Source organism: Pteropus vampyrus, unplaced genomic scaffold, assembly GCF_000151845.1.
Source record: "Pteropus vampyrus isolate Shadow unplaced genomic scaffold, Pvam_2.0 Scaffold88, whole genome shotgun sequence".
Lineage (NCBI taxonomy): Eukaryota > Metazoa > Chordata > Mammalia > Chiroptera > Pteropodidae > Pteropus > Pteropus vampyrus.
This window is the reverse complement of record NW_011888869.1, coordinates 4,679,220-4,697,214: the sequence shown is the minus strand read 5'-3', so window position 1 is coordinate 4,697,214 and position 17,995 is coordinate 4,679,220. Positions and strand designations below refer to the sequence as shown.

General features: G+C 34.9%; 1 pseudogene; it reads left to right on the top strand.

Moving 5' to 3' along the window:
* The window catches only part of LOC105294510, an 18,989-nt pseudogene extending 7,184 nt beyond the window's left edge, over positions 1-11,805 (top strand).
* The last annotated feature ends 6,190 nt before the right edge of the window (positions 11,806-17,995 follow it).

Sequence of the window (17,995 nt, the reverse complement as noted above, 5' to 3'; positions counted from 1 at the left end):
GACACTTGTATGAGGTGGGAGAAAAGAGAAGGAGGGGATGGGAAAGTTGTCTCAGGAAGGTAAACTGCATAATGCAGTAGAAAATGGATTTTTTTTCAATAAATTATACTACTTTTTCAAAAGATCACTGAGACTTTGGATATTGGCTGAATTAAACAGGTAATAAAAGCCTAGGAGATCTATGGATTTAGTCCTGATACTCTTTGAAGGAAATGAAATTGAGGAACTGATAGATAGAGCTTGGCTAACCCAACTAGAAGTGATGTTAGTTTGGCCACACAAGTCTCAGAACAGACACAAGGCTTTGAGTGGTGTAATGGTCCCGTGTGTGCTGGCCCAGCATGTTTATTATTTGTGTTTATTACTTTGTGTTTAAGTGTTTATTACTTTGGCTACAAACTATTATTGTATATATTGCTCTGTGTTGCATTTGTTTATTTACAAATCTCCTCTACTAAATTCTGGGTTCCCAAATGGCAAAAACTGTCTTGTGTTTTTATCCTTAGCACTTGGCTCAGTGCTTGTTCAATAAATATTTGACCGAAGGTCTTTAAACACACTATTTCTAGTCCAAATTCATTGCACTGTCTACTACTCAATATACCTTATCAATGCAGTGCATAGCTTTGTTAGTTGATGATTACATCCAAAAAAATTTTAAAGTTTAGATACTTGGAGAGGTTGGCTACAAACAAGAGGAAGAATGTGGAAACATTAGTTTGTGTATGGATCAGTGATAAGAGAGAGAGGAAACCAATTAGCATTCTTTTCATTATCAGTTGTTTTCAATTGTGTTATGATGACCTAGATAGGATTTCCCATAAGAATTCAGTAGTGAAAAATAAATAAATAAAAGAGGAATAAGTCAATTGCTTAACTGTGTTTGTTACTTAAGTAATCAATCTGAAAGGATCATTTCAAGAATAGGTGGCTTAATGGAATCTAATTGATTGTTTGTGGCTGACATTTTACAATACAATACTCTCCTTCATTTGTATCATCAGATGATAAGAGCAAAGTTTCTTAAATGGAGTTAAATTTCATTCACTATGTCAAAATTCAATCAGAAACTTTTTTTTACTCTTTTTTTTTTTAATTTTATTTTGAATTTCAAGTTTACAGTACTCCGGTTAGACACTTATATAGTTTATAAAATGATCCCCCTGATTGCTTTTTCTCTCCTCTGGCTCTCTACCTAGTCATTACATTAATGCTGTCTGCGTTCCCTATGCCATGCTCCCCATCCCTGTGACAGAACCTTAATTTTTTCATGCTTCCGGATTGCAATATATATCTTTCCTATTGAATGAAAATGTTTTCTCCTGTTCTAGAATTCAGAAACTTTTTTACACTAGTTGGATTGTAATTTCTGACCACAGGGTTTGTAGGGGAGGTTGTAAAAGAGTAGACGAAGTGATCAAACATTGTCAAGTACAGCATTTGTGAAATTCCAGTGGTCGAAATCTGTTAATGGTCTTGTAGGGAGAAGGAGAACAATATTTTCACAAGGTGAGATTTTTAAGCTGATTTCTAATTAAACTTCCTTTTGCAATCATAGATTCCTCTATTAAGGTTTTAACAGGTCTATTATAAACATTATTATGATTACCACTTATCGATTGCCTACCCTGTGTTGAATGATTGACAGTATCTCATGTTATCTTAAAAACAATCCAGAAAAGTTTTATTTACAGCTCTCAAATTACACATGATGAAACTTAGATTCAGAAAAGCTAAATTATCTGTAGCCACAAGGTTCTGAAGAGAGGAGTGAGAATTTAAATAAGACCAGGTTTGTTAACTCCCATCTCCATGCTCTTTGTACTATATTACATTACCTCCATACCATACTATATTTACCAGTGTTTCTTTAGAAATGAAGGCAAATGTAAACACACACACACAAACACACACACACACACACACACACACACACACACACACACACACACACTAGGGGCCAGATAATCAGACCTAGTTGAATGAGAACTAAGTAATGATTCTATTGAAAAATTGAATATTTTATGTCTTCAATTCCATGTTAAGTTTTTGTTTGTTCATTTTAGTGGGGAAACTATATTTCCTCTAGAAAGATTCTTTATTCTCATAGTTCTGTGGTACAGTTACATTTTAAAATGAAAATAAATAGCTAGGAGGAGGTTTCATTCAATTAACAAATGTTACTTCATCCTCATAGTATGTCCACTAAAACCAGAAATTTTATCTTTGGCTAGAGTTATATTTCCTAACTCAAAGAACAGTGCCATGAATTTAATGTTGGCTAAGATTCCCATACTTGACAAAAGTACTAGTTCATCACAACTGCTTATATAACCTTGAAACACAGCAGATATGTTGTTTGTTGAGCTATGTTAATAATTATGGGTAAATTGAACTACAGGTCTATAGTACCTAAACTGTAATTCTGAAATCCAAAAAACATTTAGAAACTAAAAGGTTGGAGTAAGTATGGTACTAGATCTTATTTGGCTTAAAAACATGCCCTGAAATGATATGAGGTTATACATGTCTTTAAATTAATTTGTATATATTTTCATGTGTTTTGCTACAGAAATATTAATATTTTCATTAAAGGAAGCTTCAGCTGCTGTGTAATATATGGTATATGTACCACATTACTATTCTAAAATCCAAACAGTCTGAATACCAAAATACATCTGACCTAAGAGTTTTAGAAAATGAACTGAACTTTAAAATTGTACATTTCTCTTTCATATTCAGCTCTGTTGCAATAATACATAAGCTACTCAAGTTTATATAGTGAAGTTTCACTAATTCAATATATTTAAAATTAACTTGAAATAATACGACATGTTTTATAATTAATTTTTTAATGTATTAATAACGAAACTTCCAAAGGAAGGGCATCCACCCTTTGCAAAGGTGAATATGGTCTTTTTTCTTTCATATTGTGTAGTCTTAAGCGCTCAATAATCAGGATATAGGGCATTTCCAACACACTTAAAAGTTTTCTTTAAGCACTTTTGCAGTTAATTCCTTTTTTATCATCAGCATGGCAACGACTTCTGCTACTGTAAAATGGAATCTTTTCTGTCTGGCTTCCTTTACTCAAGTTTCTGATTTGGAGATTCATCCACCTTCTCTCTTGTATCAGTAATTTGTTTCTTTATTGTTCAGTAGTATTTCATTGTATGAATATTTCATGATTTATTCATCTCTTTACCTGTTTATGGGCATCTGAGTTGTTTTGATATTGGGGCAATTATGAGTAAATTTGCTATAAACACTCATGTACAAGTCTTTTTGTGGGCACATATTTTTATTTTTTGTTGGGTAAATACCTAGGAGTGACATAAATGAGCCCATACAAAAAAGTGCATATTTAACTATAAGTTGACAAACTGTTTTCCAAAATGGTTTGCCATTTTACACCCCCACTAACAATGTGCAAGAGCTTCAATTGCTACATATACTCAACACAGATGGTACCGTGTAGGTTTTGTTTTATTTGTTTTTAAATAATTTTAGTTAGTCTAATGGGTATGTAGTTGTGTCTTATGGTGGTTTCAATTTGCATTTTCCTGATGACTAATGAAGTTCAACATCTGTTTTTGAGCTTTTCGTGAGGTGTTTGTTCAAGTATACCCACTCCCTTTCTGGGTCATCTTATTGTTGAATTGTGCGAGTTCTTAGTATATTTTGAATTTAGATCCTTTATCAGATATATGTGTTTTGAATATATCTTTCAGCCTGTGGCTTGACTTTTCATTTTTTTAGTAGTGTCTTTTGCAGAGCAGCAGATGTTTTTATTTTTAATTAAGTCAAATTTTTAAAAAATTATATGGTTCATGCTTTTGTGCAAGGAAATCTTTGCTTGCCCTAATGCTGCAAAGATTTTCTTTTGATTATGATGGTTCAAAAATCAAACCAACTTTACTTTCGCTCTCCTTCACTGAGTAAAAAGTTGGGCCAGATAAATGTTAAATTCCTTCTTAACCGGTGTTTTCTAAAATTAGTTTCTGAGATTTTTTATAATAACAGCTGTATAAGATATATGTCTAAATAATGTAGGTGAATCAGAGGTTGATATTTCCAGTTCTCAGTGAGCATATACTGTATTAGGAGAAATAAAAGTATAGTTCAAGGGTAAATATGTTAAATGACTCAAGAACAATATAACCATATTTCCAAAGATGTTCTAGGCATTGGAAGATCACTCCTGACTGAACAAGAAAAGCTTTATGAAAAAAGGCAGCACGCAACCTGGGCTGTGGACGGTGGCAGAATTTTGATAGACAAGGTGAAGAAAGGTTTTCCAACATACAGCATGGCATAAATAGGACAAAGGCAAATTTTTAAAAATGGGTGTTTTCAGGCAATAGTGGGCCATGCAGTTTAGCTGGAGATCAGTTCTATTTTCTGTGAACAATGACATCTAAGGCTGGAAAACTAATTTGTAGGATAGGTGGAAGGAGGCTTCATACAGTGTTTAGTGCTGCTTACCTGACTAAGTAGGTCTAGATTCTTTACAGAGGAACACCTGCTGATGATTTCAAGTAAAGAAAGAGTATAGTCCAGAGACATGCCCTACAAAGATTCCCATGCAGCCTTGATGAGAATGGTTCAAGGGTTAACGATATTAGAGAAAGAGACATGAGTTAGGACTCAGCTAGAAGGACTGGAATTCACCATCTAGTACTGCATTTCTCCTTTACCCTCCCCCCCCCACCCCCCCAGTATTCATGTCCTGTCTCTCTATCATGTTTGTGAGGGGTTTTCTTTAAGGGCAAAGTTGTGCCTTATTCCTCTTTTCATATCTCCAGGCCCTCGAGTGAACCACATGGCAATGTAAATTAATACATGTACAATCCAAAGAGAGTGTAGTAAGATGGCAGAGAGAGAATAGAAATAACCAAATCCGGGGGAATATTGATCCCAGCCTCATAATTAGAGTTGCCTTACAGGATATACATCATGTTGTATCAGAAGCTAATTCATTTATAGACCAGTTTTGTTTTGGGCCATGTGGACACAGAGAAGTCACATTTGCCATAAATGCTTTCAAATCTATTTTCACTATCTATAGAATGAGAGGTTTAAATGAAATGACTCTAAGGTGACTTTTATCTCTGAATCTCTAAACACTGGTACAAAACCAACATGTTATTTCTTTCTTAGATATCGTTTAATGTGAGATTTACATGGGGGTCTTAAAAGTGGTCATTTTGTGTACTAAAAAATAAGTTATCCCAATATTAACAGTTAGAATGAGCAACATAGTGAATCGTTAAATACGGAATCTACAAGGTGTTGATTGTTCGGTGACAGTAATTTCTGTAAGCTTTTCTCAGTGTTCATTACATATTAGCTTTTATCACAGCATATAATGATTTAATATACTATTGTGACAAATTCTCCATTTTTCTTTGCCTATAAGTGCCTAAATACAAGTATCTTTGCTTGTGGGTTTAAAAGATAGTGCTTATTACGTATTGTTTTTCCACTGCTATTCCCCAACTATCAACATGAAGGCAAGGAAGGAAGAAAAACATGATTTTTGGATTGAGATGGATAGAGACATGACAAAGGAGAAGAGAACCCTACTGAAGCCCCTAAAACTAAAAAAAAACCCCTACAATTTAATTCACTGTCCCCACTATTACTTTTCTGTTAACCTTGAGAGTTATATTCCTCAGTTCGAAAAACTTTGATCTAGAATTTAGTTAATAAAATATTTTATCCAGAAATTTACATTTTTTTCTCTCTCTGTGGTAAAATAATGGAATTTTAATATTTAAAATTCCATTTGCATGTTTCTGAATACCATTTCCCAAGGAGTTACATTGAACTTTATTAATTTCATAGAAAATATAGATCCTGTGTTACCTAAAATAATTGACAAACTGGCTGCTTAATAATTTATAGAAATTAACTCTTATTTTAAACTTAAGAAATTCTAAACTTTCAACATTTCAATTATTTTACTTTGCTTTTTTTGTAGAAGGAGAAATAAGAAGCTCCCCAGAAAAAATTTCTGTCCAAGTAAAATGTGTTCCAAAAGGCTTGTGAAATTCTATTTGATATTGTTATCTACTAAGCGAGAAAATGAAATTATCATTTGATAAAGCCTAAAGAAAACTTGATGATCTCAGATAAAAATGAGTGATCTTTACAAAGGAAAAGTACTTCACAGAAGCCGGAAACTGGGGTACCAAAGGGAGGAAACTGGTACTAGAATATTTCACTTAATGACTGTATGACAAGTCCATCACAGGTCATTATTTATAGGTCATTTTCCTGTCAATTGTAGGAATCCTGGCCTTAATCATTTGTGTCAACACACACTTCCGTATAAAAACTTCCAACATGATACAGATAATTCTGAGAAACACGATATGTGTTCTGACAATTTTGTGCTTTCCTTTTGACTCTGAATTTGCCAAGATATTTCCTGTTAACTCCTTGGCATGAGTGTTTTTAAGAGTCTGTTACTGATGCCAGCACAGGGTGTCATGCTGGGAAAAACCAGTTTTTAAAAGGAAAATTACAAAGCATTGTGGTCAGCATTAAATTTAAAGGAACATTACTACTACTTTTATATACACTTCCACAGTTAAGTATTTCATTATTTTAGATAGAATTTCTTTTTTAAACATCTTTACTGAGGTATAACTGATATACAAAGAACTGCATATATTTAATGTGCACAATGAGTTTGGACAATTGCAAATATCTGTGATACCATCACCACAATAAAAGGAATAGACATATTTAACACCCCCCAAAGTTTCCTTGTGTCCCCTTATTTTGTTTTTATTTTATCTTATCTCTGGTGGTAAGAACACTTGAGTTCTACCATCTTAACAAATTTTAAGTGCACTATACTGCATTAATAACTCTAGGTACTATGTTATACAGCAAGTCTCTAGAATTTATTCATCTAGCATAACTGAAACTTTATGCCCATCGAAGAGCAACTCCTCATTTCTCCCACCCACAGCCCTTTACAACCACTATTGTAGTTTCTACTTCTGTGAGTTTGACTAATTTAAATATCTCATATAGGTGGAAAAATGAAGTGGGATCATATCTTTCTATATATAGCTTATTTCACTTAGCATAATGTCCACCAGGTTCATCCATATTGTCACAAAGTAAGAATTTCCTTCTTTTTAACAGCCGAATAATATTCCATTGTATGTATATGCCGTATTTTCTTTATCCATTCATCCATCAATGGACATTTGCATTATTTCTATATCTTTGCTATTATAAATAATGCTTCAATGAACATGGGAGTAATGATATCTTTTCAAGATCCTGATTTCAATTCTTTTGGATATTGCATAAGTGGGATTACAGGATCATATGCTAGTTCTAATTTTAATTTTTTAAAAAGTCTCCATTCTGTTTTCCATAGCTGCTGCACTATTTTACATTTCCATGAACAATGTACAGGAGTTCTAATTTCTCTACATCCTTGACAGTTTTTGTTATCTTCTGTTTTTATGATGAAAGCCATCTTAATATGTGTGAGGTGATAACTCTGTAGTTTTTATTGGCATTTCCCTAATAATTAGTGATTTTGCACAACTTTTCATATACCTTTTGGCCATTTGTATACCTTATTTTGAGAAATATCTGTTCAAGTACATTACCCATTTTGTAGTCAGGTTATTAATTTTTGTTTTGCTATTAAATTATAGGAGTGTTAAATATATATATATATTTAAGAAATGAGCCCCTTATCTATATATGATTTGTAAATATTTTCTCCCATTTTGTATGTTGCCTTTTCATTCTGTTGATTATTTCCTTTGCGGTGACATAAGCTGTTTAGTAGAATGTACTCCCACTTGTCTGTTTTTGTTTTTGCTGCCTGTGCTTTTGGTGTCATATCCAAGAAATCATTCCCAAGACCAATGTCAAGAAACTTTCCCACTATGTTTTCTTTTCGAAGCTTTAAAGTTTCAAATCTTACATTTAAGTCTTTAATCTATTTTAAGTTGATTTTTGTATATAGTGTAAGATGATGATCCATTTTTTTTTTTTTTTTTTTTTTGCATAGGAATATATAGTTTCTCAATACCATTTGTTAAAGAAACTATCCTTTCCCCATTGTGTATTCTTGGCACACTTGTCAAACATCAGTTGATTCTATGTGTGTGGATTGATTTCTGGTTACTTCAGGAAGCTTCAGAGGAAAATCTATTCCTTGCCTTTTCCATCTTCTAGGGGCTTCCAGCATTCCTTGTCTTATGGCCATATCACTCTGACCTCTGCTTATGTTGTCACATTACTGTCTCATCTGACTCTAACTCCTCCTGCATACTTCTTATCAGGATCTTTGAGGTTACATTCGGCCTATCTGGATAATCAAGGATAACCTCCCATGTCAAGGTTCTTAACTTAATCACATCTGCATAAATACCTTATAGAAGTTAACATGATCACAGGTCCAGGGTGTTAGGAAATGGACATCTTTGTAGGCCATTATTCTGCCTACAACAGTGAGTGAATGCATGTTGCCCTTTGTAGGTTATCTTGAGGTAAAGATTCACCAGGTCCTCCTTGTTTGAGAGAGGATCTTGCTTTTGAGGAAGGAAGGAAGCAGAGAAGCTATGCTGTGATTTGTCCCAGGTCACTTTAGTCCCCTAAAGATAGTATTTCATCTCACCCATCATGCTCCCCAAGATCTTTGATCAAGAGATCTACAGTCTAATTTCCAATTTTCTCTAATTCTGAATGTTACTGAGAAATGTCATTTAATATATAAATTGAATGCAAACTAGTCCTGACTTCTTATAAAACAAAAATAAAAGAACTCTCAGGTTTATTAGCTGGACATTTCATCAAATCCTTTAATTTAAATAAAATGTAAATCAATAAGTTCTTCATACAAATGTCAGGATGGTGTTTATAGTTACTTAAAAGATTATCTTGAAAATACTAAGCTTAGTGCTCATAAACTTTGCTGTAACAATAGGTAAGGGTTTACTTTACGAAGTGCTTTGTCTGTACCATTGAGAAAGAGAACAGTGACGTCAGTACTCTGAATTATGTATCAAGGGCTGACTTTAATTTAAAAAGTCACAATTAATGTGTTACAAATGAAAGGAAATTTTCAAAAGAACTCATTTCAACTTGTTAATAATAAGAACAAAACTGAAGTTCTGCCCTTCTTGGTATTATCAGAATCTAGATTAAACTCCCCTGAGGAAGTGGTGGAAACAGGTAGAATAAATGTTCCCAAAGAAGGGATGACTCATCTGGAAGTTTATAATTAAAATCTGGGACAGGCGTATCAAACGGTCTTACCAAAGTGAGCTCGACAGCAGAAGTTTTCTTGAGAGCAATGGACTATATAACCTAGCCATGCAACTTTTCTTTAAAATGTGATGAATATAATGATCTTTCATTCACAATAACTTTAAGAATGGTCCCTATTTTTGGTTTATTCTTAGATAGAAAAAGAAACCAAATCCACTGCAAAAGAAGGCAACAGATTCACTGAAGCCATCAGTTGGTCAACATTTAATAAATATCAACAAATAATTACTGAGCACTTAACACATGTCAAGTCATATTCTAGGTGCTAGAACTGTAAAGATAAACAACAAGAAAAGAAAGGACTCACCCTCATGGAACTTACACTGAGTGGGATTCTGACGATAATACCTAAATAGCAATTAATACCTAAATTACAAGTTAACACTTAAATAATTGTCTCATGAGATACTGTTACATGTACAATATTTCATGTACATTGAAAAAAATTAAAGCAAACTAAGCAATTAGTTTTTGATAGAGATGGTGGGATTATTTTAGAGAGGCTGGGAAGATCTCTCTGAGGAAGTGACAACTGTTTAGGGACCAGCCATGTGATCAGTAGAAAGTATGTCCCAAGCAAAGGGGACACCAAGGTAAAGCATGCTCCTGATGTGGGAAGGAGTTTGACCTGCTCTTGAAAGAGTGAAGCTAATGTGGCCATCCAGAGAGAGAAAGAGGGAGAGTGGTAGGAGAAGATAAGGTCTGTGTAGCCTGGGGCCATGAACTTGAAGTTTATTAGGACAATGGAAAATATTTGGAGTCTTTTCAGCAGGAAATAACATGATAGATTTCTGTTTTCAAAAATTCAGTCTAGCTGCTCTGTGGTGGATTATATAGGAGCCAAGAGTCAAAGCAAAGAGACAAAGTATAAACTGTCTCAGGTGAAAGATGGTAGTTACTTGGACTAAGAGGTAGTGTTGGAGTGCGAGGAAGAATTGAAGTTCTGAGAGCAGCTCCTCCACGATTCTGATGCAACTCTTTTCCCAGAGAAAACTATTTTAAAAAAAGTTAATGGGACCAAAAAGGCCACAGGTGATACTCATTGTCCCCTTCCTCTTCTGTCATTCCATATATGCTCACCCTTGGCCATCATTCCTGTTGGCCTCAGTGGCTGACCTGCTGACATAACTTCAATCCACATCCCTGAGTTATCTGAGCCCCGAGTTGCCATGTTTTTCTGAGGCCAGATTGCAGCACATATCTATCAAAACTGGGCACGGGGTGCCCAAGTCGATCACCCGGTGCCACATTCCTTTCTACTCCTCTTATGTACCAACAACTGTCCCTCTCCCTGACGATTGTGGTTAGTCATCTCTGCCTCTTCTTGCTTGCTGGTCCTTTGGCCCGAAGATCCTGAAGCGCCTGGGTGGCAGTGTAGCTTTCACTTTAGTGCAGTACATGCTGTGTTCCTTGCTGGAAATATTATCCTGTTGGGAATGAGGACCTCTAAACCCAGAGAGCCCAAGAAATTCAGGGAAAGTAAGCACAAGATCTCCAGGAGGACAACAGAGAGTGATGCTTCCCAAACTCCTGAATTCTATCCACTGAAGACACAACACCATATAACAATCATTGATTTAGAGCATGTGCTATATCCTGAATGATTAGGTTAGTGCCTGTGGCACCAAGCCAGTGCCTCAGCTGTGCCTTCAACAACTTGTCTGATCACTCTCTCAGTGCAACAACTTCTGGGGGATTTGATATGAGATACAATCACTAGATCTCATGGCCATGTGCTCACTGCCTCATTTCCTTTCCTATTAAGTGGGTTCCTTCAATGTGGCTATAGGAGTGAGCACTGGAAGGAAGAGGCACTGGGGCGTCAATAGTAGATGACGTGGAGTTCTCACAATACCTAGGCCTCTTCCCAGGCTGGTGATCACCAAGGAGAAGGTCACAATCAAGCTCCAGAGCAAAGATCATGAAGCCCAATGGCAAGAAGCCGGACAGTTTGAGTCTGGCATCTTCCAGGTTCTCCTTGAGTGGGAGATGAATTTAAACCTCAAGGCCCAGCTAAAGGAGCTCAATATAACAGCAGCAAAGGAAATTGAAGTTGGTGTTGGTTGGAAAGCTATTATAATCTTTGTTCCTGTTCCTCAACTGAAGTCTTTCCAGAAAATCCAAGTTCAGCTTGTATGTGAATTGGAGAAAATGTTCAGTGGGAAGCACGTTGTCTTTATTGCTCAGAGGAGGATTCTGCCTAAGCCACCTTAAAGGAGCCATGCAAAAACTAAGTGAAAGCATCCCAGAAGCCACGTTCTGACAGCCATGCATGATGCAATCTTGGAGGACTTGGTTTTTGCAAGTGAGATCATGGGCAAGAGAATCTGCGTGAAGCTGGATGTCAGCCAGCTCATAAAGGTTCATTTGGATAAAGCTCAGCAGAACAACATAGAACACTAGGCTGAAACTTTTTCTGTTGTCTATAAGCAGCTCACAGACAAAGCTGTTAATTTAGAATTCCTAGTTTCAATTGTAAGCAAAAATGGCTAAATAAAATATCATTCACAATTAAAAAAAAAAAATAGTAGATGACAGGGGGCTCCCAGGGTTCTGGACTACGTGCTTCTGCCGTATCCTTGTGCCCCTCAGCCCTGCAAGTGTCTGATCCTAGAGGTACCGCTTCTACACCAGCAGCACTCCTGCAGCTAGGAAAAGAAGTCCTTCATTCAACAGGGGAAACTGGGAAGTATATCACATCACCCACCTCATGCTCCAAAGATTTTAGATGCTAATGAAATGTCTTTTCATTGTTCTTGGCACAAGGATCGATATCGTTATCCTCTTTCAGAGCAGGAAACAGATGCAGATGAGTCTTCTTTCATTACTGTCTAACATATCTCTTCTCTATGTTTCTGCAAATGGAACCACAGGACTCTACAGAATAAAGAATTCCTCTTCCATGCGACAATTTCATGTACTCTAAATCCTATCTCCATTTAGTTGCATAATTCCAGTTTTTTTTAATGTACACGTTTCCCAGACCAGTCACCCTTCCATGCACAAACTCAAGTTCACCAACGTCCTTCTAAAGCTCAGTGTTGTTTCACATGAGCATATATGTAAAGCAGTGACTACCTAATTCTATATTTTGCAACTGGTATTTCAAAACGACGTCTAAACCTATGCAATTTTTGCTCTTAAATAAATTTCCTCTTCTTGGATTTGATGTCTTGTTCCAGAATATGAAGTTACTTGAAACCCTAATTCCGTGATCCACTTATCATTCAGCTGAATGAACTATGAAGAGCACTCTGCCCCTGTGAGAAATGATTTCAAGCCTTGACTTTGACCATTTACTAGCTCTACTGTACAAGAGGAGCTTTATAACACTGATAAACCACTGTAATTTTATTAAGATTATGGAATTAAAGTCTTCAGCAAACTTTAGGGTCATACTAATTTTAGCTTATGCATACCAAATGTTAGCAACTACTGAAACTGCACTTGGGTTTTCATAAATAACCTTCCATTATAACAACAACAAGAACAACAAGATAGAAGTCCAAGGACTTTCAGACCATTTACCTATAAGAACAAAAGAAATGGCCTGTGTGTCTGGGTATATTTTAACCCTTTCAGACAAGCTTCAGCTGCCTGTAGTGGGCCTCGATGTGCATGTTGAGAGAGACCCTCACCTCCACGTCTGACTTCAGTCTATTAAGCCATATGTTTTGAATGTGCTTGTCATGCAGTCCACTTTTTTAATTTTATTCAAAATGGTATCAGATGTCCCTTTCTTCCTTCTGTTCATCTCTGACCAACATTTAATTGGTTCATATTTGGATCTGAGAGGCAACTGGTATAGTGAAAGAGAAAGAGAAGAATAACAGTGACACTCCTGTGAACCTACTAAAGGCCATGGCACCACTTTGTGCTCCTGCCTGCCTGTCCTAGTGGGTATGACAAAGCCTTCAATTCTAAAGATTTACTATCTCAAATACTATTGCAAATAGATACGTTGATGAGCCACATAATAAACATTAGTCCTTCAAAGTTTTAATGATAGTAAGATGAGTATCTAAACAGATGGTACAACAGCTGATTTCTTCTGTAATTTTTAAAAATATAATCTACCATTTATCCATAAATCGCCATCTATTTCATGTTACTTTCTCAATCAGCCTTGGCCCAACATAAGCCTGAAGTTGGAAGCCTTTTCATTTTTTGGTCTTGGAGGTACACAGGTGAATCACTGATCCCGAGCCTGCGCATTCATAACAATAATGTTCAATCATTCTGTTGATTGAAATGGGCTTAGAAATCTCAGGAAAATTGGCAGCTTCTATAATCTTTCTACAGTAGATTTTACTGTTCAAAGAATACATCTAATTACACCTAAAACTGGGATGTGCATGTGTATATATTATGTGTATAGTTATAGTCATATAGACAGATAGACAGATAGTGGTGATGATGGAGAGAGAGAGAAAAAGAGAGAGAGAGAGAGATGATTTCAAAAGCCAGATTCCTTTGTTTAGACTTCCTATTTCACAAGAGGAAATTGATACAAAGGAAAGCAAAAGAAGACAGATTTTTCCTGGCCCCTTCACTGCTGATGAGAAAATTCCATAAGGAAAGAGGATGTCAGAGTTGCCACGGCCCTCTTTGCTTCTTTGCCTCTTTGCTTCTTGCTCTTCTCTTGAAATAAATCCTGACAATATCACCATGAGCTTTGCAATTAAATCGTTTTACCCAAAGCAAATGTTTTCTAAGAGCATTTTCCCTTTTGCTAGGTGGAGACTCATAGTTTCTCCATTCATTTGTCTTTTAGCTCATATCTAAGAGAACACATGGAAGAGGCATGGTCAGAAAGAAATTGGATACATAGAAAAAGAGTGTAATCATTGCTTTTAAACTAAATTATTAAACTGCAAGTCACCTGAAATAGCTAAAAAAAACGGAAAAGACATAAATCAGCCACCACCTACATATGTTAATTCATTATCGTTTTTTTTACTGTTTTAGTGTTTTACTCAGCTTCAATAATTATACAATTAATTATTTCACTTGTAAAGCAATGTTATTGTAAACATGTACTGAAACTTAATAACCTCCTGAAATATATTTTATGTACTAAAGTATGTATTTTAAAGGCAGTTCTCAATTTAACCCAGTCAGTGAAATCTCCTTTTCTATACCTAAATGTATATTTTAGTATATTTTAACTTCCACTGAAATTATTTCTCAGAAATTTTTCTATTAGTTTTCAAAAAGTGTTTTTGTATTTTAAGAAGCCAAAATTGTGGCCTGAAATATAGGAATATTTTTAATTTAAATATAAGTTACCTTTGCATGAGAGTTAAATAGAAAAATAAAATGCCTTACAATATTTCAAACTTGGGATATCTAAAATTAACACACTTCGCTCTTGGTATTTGGAGAGAAATGTTTTTCTGAATGTGTAATTAGATTAAAAAATATACCTTGACATTTTAGTTCTATATAGAAATTTAAACTCAAGGCAATACATAACAAAAATATAAAAGATTTTAAGAACTTTCATGTAGTAAGATTATCTTACATTCCTATGTGACTTCAATTAACTGAAGAGAAAGCAGTCTATATTTTGATCCAAACACCACTGAAAGTTTTATGATTCACTTGGATTTACTAAGGGTGAAAATAGCTTTATTTTTCCTTTGAATCATTTCCAAGTTGCTGTTAACTAACATATATATTTTTTAAAGTTATTGATTTTTATGACAAAGACTTTCTCCATCTGGAAAACAAAGTATATATTACGGTCAAATTCAAGGACGACTATATAAGATTTGATTTTTGCAAAGCAATAACATATGGGATTTTAGAGGGGTCTGCCCTGGAGGCTGGAAGAGAGGAAGGAGGTGTCCATCTGATGGTGGGAGTAACGCACAAGGTCACACATGATCTACTTTAAGATGGTCTCTTACGTCCAATCCAATATTTACACCACTCTATCGATGTGTTGCACTAGAAGAAAAAGAATCAACCTTCTACTGCCCTTGTGGGTGCAAAGAAACCGCTGCGTACATACTCTGACAAGTCTGAGTGTGGCTGGGACTACGTAGTCTGTTCTTCCAAGAGTTTACTAAAATATTGTGCCTTAGTTATTGACAAAAGTTTGCTTTCCTTTTTAAATTTCTCTAATATTAACCATCAAGTGCTTTTCCTTAAAGCTTAAGGTTTTCATCAAAAATATTTATGTTTTTGTGAGGACATAGAGACTACCTAGAGAAAAAATTGAGTTAACTGAAAAAACTATGCATTATTTAATGGCTGTGTTCTAAGACATAGTCTTATTTAAGAATGTATGTACAGACTGGGTAGTGGCTTTTAAAACCACATGTTATTCTACAATGATACTTTTATTTTTGCTGATATAAGAGAGGTAGTATGATGTGACATGCACAGGGCTGGAATGGGAAAACAGGAATCCTCAGTAGCCATTTTCGTTTTGTAATTAACTAGCTGCGTGATCTTGTAAAAGTCATTGATCCTCTCCAGGCCTCAGTTTCCTCATTTATGAAATGAAAAGCACATACTAGATGATTTCTAAAATCACTTCTAATTCCAATTAATTAAAGTCCCTCATTTTACTATGATTCTTAAAGGCTAATTTTAAATTATTTTATAGTCCATTACACAGTGGTTCTGAAATAAAGAGAATAGATTGACTAGCATATACCCTCATCTTACACATGGAAGCTTGTTCTGTAAGTTCGTTACTTCCGAGTATCTTTCTCAGATGATGCTCTCTTCATAAGGTGAAAAACAGGGAGTAAAAATAAAATATAGTTACACTGTTTTAATACTGGAATTTATTTAGCACATTTAAGAGATTTTATGTTGTATCTTTAAGAATCTATGCAGAGACTCATGGACACAGACAGTGGATTAGTGGTTATTAGAGGGAAGGGGAGGAGGGGAGAAGCAGAGCGGGGTAAAAGGTGACAAATATTTGGTGACGAAAGGAAACCTAACTCTGGATGGCGAACACACAATGAAATATATATATGACTTACTGTTGAATGATACAATTGAAATCTATTTGATTTTATTAATCGATGTCACCCCAATAATTTTTAATTTAAAAAAATTTTTAAATTTTTAAAAAAGAATCTATTGCATCACTAACACTGATTATTAATAGAAAAAAGTTTTAGAGGAGACTCTAAGAAAGATTTTGAAGAGAAAGGGAAAGAACAAGATTTTGAAAAAGTGTAACAAATGGAGAAAACACTTAAAGCACATTCTGAATCTGAGCAAACCAGGCCCACAAACAAAAAAAGTCTGATTTTCCCAACACCTGCTTCTTTAATTCTCGGGGTAAGGACCCCACACAGTCCCATGCTTTTACTGGGAACTCTATTCCTTTATTTATTTTTTGTCTTCTTATAAACTAATTTTGAAGGATTGAAATTCATGAGACTGGTAGTACTAAGTTTGGACTTATCCCAAGACAAAGTAATTTTGTATGGATATATTTGTTTGTACCTTAACACTGTTATTGAAAGCATTTTGACTGATAAAACAGACTAGTTTTCTCCCATGCTTAACCAAAATTATTTATTGAGTTCAACTGATAGTTGCTAATGAAACCTTCACAAGCCCTCTATCACCCAATTCTCTAAAAATTACCTTATGTTGGGGCTTTTTTTACATTTTTAGTTGCCTAATAAAATTCGATCTTCTGTCATATAATGAAGTTTCATTCTATAAAAGGAATACTCAGCAATAAAATTGGTTCTCACCAATAGTATAAAATAAAATTTTAAAACAATTATTCCCTTAGTTATATCAAAACTTCAGAGATAGCTTAAGTACACATAATCACATTACAAGAATTCTTTAAATATCTTTCTTCTTTTGTTGGCTTATTAATCTTGTTCATAATTTATCTGTTTTTCTCCTCAAACACAAAATGGAAAGTAAGATTTGAATTGCAAGGTAAATTATAACACAATGTAGTATAAAAAGTTACATGTACAAAATGCATCTGAAGTGTCCATGATTAACAGCTTGAATTTTTCTCTAAGTGTCTCAAATATTTTCCTTAGGTAGTCTTTCATGTTTTTGTCTCCATGTGACCAACCACTGCAAATTTAATTAAGGATTTGTAAATATTCTCCACCCCTGATGAACTCTGATCATTTGTTTTTCCCATACTATTTAAAACATACTATTACTGCAATACCAGATTCATGCAGAAAACCTTTTAACAACACAACAAAACAAATTGTAAGAAAGATAAATGAGATTTTAAAAAGCACATACTAAATCGGAATGGAATTTATTTTCACCAAAGTGTTTCTATTTTCGGCTAGTTTCTTTCATAGTGTACTCTTGAGACTTTTATGAAAACAACAACAATGAAGAAAAACCCTTAAAAGTCCTTTCAGGAGTGTTTTTCACTGAGAATAAGTTTTCCAAAGGATTTTGTTCTATATGCACTTGAGGGTTATATTCAAAATATTTTGGTCCAGGCACTGCTGGCCAGAACCTGCCCAGTCAGAAGTGACAGCCAGTGAAGACCTTGGCTGCAAAGGGCCTTAATTCTTTAGTGAACAGATCTGGGAGGTTGCGTGTAGTCGGGGGAGGTGGGGGGGGGGCAATCATTTCCCAGCTTCTTTGAAAGTATTACAATAATTTAACAATTGTTTGATTATTAACAAAAGAGCTGAACCAGTACATTCTCTGTCCT